Source organism: Clytia hemisphaerica, unplaced genomic scaffold, assembly GCF_902728285.1.
Source record: "Clytia hemisphaerica strain Z4C2 unplaced genomic scaffold, Clytia hemisphaerica genome assembly, whole genome shotgun sequence".
NCBI classification, from domain to species: Eukaryota; Metazoa; Cnidaria; class Hydrozoa; order Leptothecata; family Clytiidae; genus Clytia; species Clytia hemisphaerica.
Window position 1 is genome coordinate 38,901 of NW_027104291.1, and position 5,031 is coordinate 43,931.

General features: G+C 31.8%; 1 long non-coding RNA gene across 1 annotated transcript; it reads right to left on the reverse strand.

Annotated features, from left to right (window-relative positions):
* Positions 1-1,521: 1,521 nt before the first annotated feature.
* LOC136817110 (uncharacterized) lies at positions 1,522-4,177 on the reverse strand. The gene is made up of 3 exons (XR_010848025.1): positions 3,847-4,177; positions 2,410-2,472; positions 1,522-1,839 (listed from the first exon to the last, which is right to left on the reverse strand). It is a non-coding gene; the product is annotated as an uncharacterized lncRNA (long non-coding RNA).
* Between the last annotated feature and the right edge of the window lie 854 nt (positions 4,178-5,031).

The window sequence follows — 5,031 nt, forward strand, 5'->3', positions numbered from 1 at the left end:
CATTAAAAGCTCTCCTCACTTCCATTATTCGTCCAAAAATTTCTTCGATATTTAAAGAATTTTACGACATATTGAAAGTTCAGGTGAAGAGGAGTTGCTAACTTGCACTTTTAGTACATTGGCGGCCGAAACACCCGACGAGACAGAAAGAGATATACCTTTTTCTATTGAGATTTGTTAAGAATATTCAATTTTTTTTTAAGCTTTAGGGTGTTCTTTCTTTTGAATCTTAACCCTAAAAATATTATCGAAATTTTTACGGCGATCTTTAACCGGTATGACCGATTTTAAGGGATCCCAACCGTGATCAGGATAGGATAGAGTGATCTGTCGAAAATGAAAGTGTCTCAGAACTTGTGACCTGTTTGATGTATGTATCAAAAAACTTCTTTCTTCTACATTTTGACTTGTCATAAGGAGACTTTATCATTACTTTTAGAGATACTAAAGAAACGCTACACAGATAGTGATCTGTGAAAACTAATTTATTTGAAATTATTTAAAAAATAATGTCAAATTCGATTCCATTATTTTATAAATTTTCTTGTGCCGCTTCTTAGAAGCCGTATACAGTACGTTCTTTATAAAGTTTTTGACATTGAGATTTCAACCATTACTTTTTGCTAGACGGAACAAGAAAGCGATCTTCCATTCACTTTAATAGTTTGTTTGTTAACACTTTTAAACAAAGAGAGAGATCAACCATAGACTATTTAATGCTTCATTTGTTTATTAACACCTTCACATGAAAGAACAATTTTCTTGTTTAATTTCAACAGCTATAAAGGTGTTACAGAACAATGCAATTAAAAAAAAAGCAAGTAGAAACCACCTCTAATCTCAAGATCAATCAGAAATAATTTATGCGATTATTCATGCATATATTATGACGTAAAAGAGAAAATAACAATAGGAGACGAAGTAAGGATATGTGACTAAGTAGTGCTATGCACAGGGGGGTGGTTAAAATTGAGCAACCAAATGACTCATAGGACACCATGTCTCAATCTAACACAGACAACTTAATGAATTTACATCAAGGGGTAAATAACTCGAAAAAATCTTGCTCACTTTTCCAAAATAACCCCAAAAAATCTAAAAAAAACAAAATCTTAAACCTCAGAAGTTTCCAGTAATCCCAAAAAATACCAAAAACCTAACTTATCCCAAAAAAATCCTTACAGTAAAACCCTAAAAAATACCAAAAATCTTTCGATCTCATAGGCTTTACTACAGGGTGTCCCTAATAAAAGTATCGAGTTTGAACATGCGATTGAGTAGAAAAGTTTGTGTGTGTGTTATCGCTAAAATATAAGAACGTTCTCCATCACATAGGCTCATTACAAAAAGTAGTTACAACGTATAAATTAATCAATAAAAAGAGGGAGAGCTTAAAATACAATTTTGTGAATACACACTTAAAACTTTCTACTCAATCGCATGTTCAAACTCGATACTTTTATTAGGGACACCCTGTAGTCTAATCTAAAAGCAGACAAATCATTACATTATTGATAAAAACAAGAAATGTTCACTACATATTGACCAAAACGACTATCAAATTGTGTCTCAAATTACACATTATTAAACCCAGATGATTATCAATTAAATTCGATGTAGTGATTGTCATCATTGCTCGTGATATTTAGTGTACTGTTTTGAGTTTCTCATAGTTTATTGATTTCCAAAGGGTGTTTGTTTCATTTTCATGATTGTGTCCAGTATCTCTTGAGAACAAAACTGTGACTTAGAAATCCAGGAGAGGCTCGATAAAGGATAATCATGCGTCATTTCATAGTATAAGGTGTCTTGAGGAAAGGGTCAACCATATAGTTTTTCCTGAAAATGGAAGTAAAACATTTATTATAATTGAAACATTTTACTAACAGCCTAATGATTAGCTAGTTTATATGATTGGCGAAGTTAGGTTTAAAATGTCTTGTACAGTCATGGTTTGTAGACTTCTGCAATATTTGCAAAATACTTCAATATCGATCAAAAACAAGTTCCCAAGAGGTTCTGGGTGCTTCCCTAACCCATCCAAAGCTGTTGAAAGTCTTTCAAAGTCACCCACTGCAGTCTAACCACAAGGGCTAACCACAAGGGCTTGATTAACTGTATCAGTTATCACATTATTATCATTACAGTATCACAACGCTGATTTTTTGCTTGTGGTTCCCTCAAAAGCAATTCAAAAGCAATGCAGCGACTTCAAAAGTATTTGTCTTAATTCCCTCCCCTTTCAGACACATTGAAGTGTCATTTTGCTCTATTTCTCATCATTTTTCAGTGAAATTTCATTTGTCTACAACCTTTTGTCAATGATTGTAGTGTACTGTACAGATGGGACATAAAATTTGGCAGCTCAGATCCAAGATACAAAATAGGAAAAGTGTTTCTTTTGCTTACCATTAGTTCTTTCTGCCTGAAAGTAGAATCCATTATAGTGAGTTTTCTCTTGAGCATCCCAACCTGAAGAAATGAAATGAAAACTTGTTTTCAGATTTTTGAAATTTTGAGTGAAAATTCATGCACATGTCATTTTCATGATCTATACTGTCCTTTTGCTTTCTTTTTAATGCAAAGAAACAATTTCCCAAGTGGTTAGTAAACACTTTAAAACAAACAGAAATAGATAATAAATAGATAGGTAATAAATAGATTTATAAAAGTCATTAAATTTAATGGCAATGGAGAACCATGTTGAGTCTTTCATCTCTTACCATAACCACGGTCAGAGATAAGCAAGTACTTCCCATAAAACACGGTCAGTATTATATGCATGAGAGATCAACAATGATAGAAATCAATTTGACTTTCCTCTTAACTATAATATATTTAAATATTTTGACTAAAAGTTCATCATTTGTCTTTAAACTTCTGATAAAAGAGAATCATGTTGAACCTTTCATCTCTTACCATAACCACGGTCAGAGATAAGCAAGTACTTCCCATAAAACACGGTCAGTATTATATGCATGAAAGATCAACAATGATAGAAATTAATTTGACTTTCCTCTCAACTAAATATATTTAAATATTTTGACTAAAAGTTCATCATTTGTCTTTAAACTTCTGATAAAAGAGAATCATGTTGAACCTTTCATCTCTTACCATAACCACGGTCAGAGATAAGCAAGTACTTCCCATAAAACACGGTCAGTATTATATGCATGAAAGATCAACAATGATAGAAATTAATTTGACTTTCCTCTCAACTAAATATATTTAAATAATTTGACTAAAAATTCATCATATTTGTCTTTAACTTCTGATAAAAGAGAATCATGTTGAACCTTTCATCTCTTACCATAACCACGGTCAGAGATAAGCAAGTACTTCCCATAAAACACGGTCAGTATTATATGCATGAAAGATCAACAATGATAGAAATCAATTTGACTTTCCTCTTAACTAAATATATTTGAATATTTTGAGTAAAAGTTCATAACTTTTCTTTAACTTCTGATAAAAGAGAATCATGTTGAACCTTTCATCTCTTACCATAACCACGGTCAGAGATAAGCAAATACTTCCCATAAAACACGGTCAGTATTGTTTGCAAGAAAGGATATTTTCCAAATTTAAGAAGTGGAAAAAATGAAGTATTTCATTTCCCTTCCCCCAAATACAAATAAAGACCCAAGCTGGCCTGTGCACCTCATTAGAACAGAGACTGATTTTTTTGGGCTTTTCGAGGCTTTTCGAGGCTACATTTGACATTAGCTTTTAAAATAATAACAAACAGACAGATCTGTGAAAAACTCTTCATGACTGAAAGCATCTCAAAGCAAAAAACCTTAGAACAATAAAAGCAAAAGAAATAAAAACATTACATATACTTGCCTTTTAAATTTGTTGCTTGTCAAGATTGTTTATCATGGGTTCCTTCCAAGATGGCGACTGAATTATTTCCCTCGTGTTTTGACTTTCGGTTTTCCAATGTTTGCAAGTGGCGGATAATAATGGGCGGGAATTTTTACATTTATTGTTTGAAAATTTTGGTCAAAAAAGCTTGCAACTTACTTCCTAGATTCAAAGTATTGTTGATTAAGATATTCAGTAAGTTTTAAAAATGTTTTTAAAGAAATTTTGCTTTTGAAATCTTTTTGCCTTCCTTCCAAACATTTCCACCCTTGCTCAAAGTTCTGCAATATATCTTTTCTCTCTCTCTTTTTCAACGGTTCAACACGAAGAGAGCAAAATAGAATTTGATTTTTTGTTAACAAAGCTAACTTACTCAATAGGAGCAATTATGAGTAAACAAGACTCTTTGTTTCTATTGTGAAAGTTTTGTATCATTATAAGAACATATCACTTAATTTAAGAGCATTTTTACTTGGTTCTTCGACTTATGCTTATATTGTACATAATCTCTTTATCTCTCCGTGTTTTTTTTTTAGATAAATGTCTTTTCCTTGTTTTAAGAAAACTTCACTTATTTCCAGAGTGCGCAAATTTTAGTTTTTATGTCTTTTCCTGATCAAGAGTGTTTCACTTGGAATAAGAAAGTTTCTCTTGAAAACTCTTAAATCTAGATGTATTCACTTATCAAGAAAACAGGATTTTACTGTGTGGTAATATGCTTTTGCTTATGCGGACTGTAAAACAGTCCGCCAGATTTTAGTTGTTTTTGGAAGGTAAAAATAGTATGAAGCAATTTTTTTATTTGAGAATAAGGGATTGCAAATCTGTAATTGACATTAATATAGTAATATTTGCTCTTCAACTTTGATTCTTTCTAAAGTGATTAGATTGACACATGTGCGATAAAATCTTTATTATTTGTCTTCAGAGGTTAATAAGTTGATATGTTCTTTAAAAACTCAACCTCTGATACTCAGGATACTCTTCCGTTCGTTATTAAATACAAATGGTAGCTTCGTAGCTTGACTGTAATAAGCAATGAGTTTGAATTCTTAACCCTCCAACAAGCAAGAAAAAAAGTATTTGCCGTCAACATAGATAACGGAGTGTTTTAGTGTGTTCTTATTTTTAAATATTTCCCTACTATAGGGGAATATTTGTTAA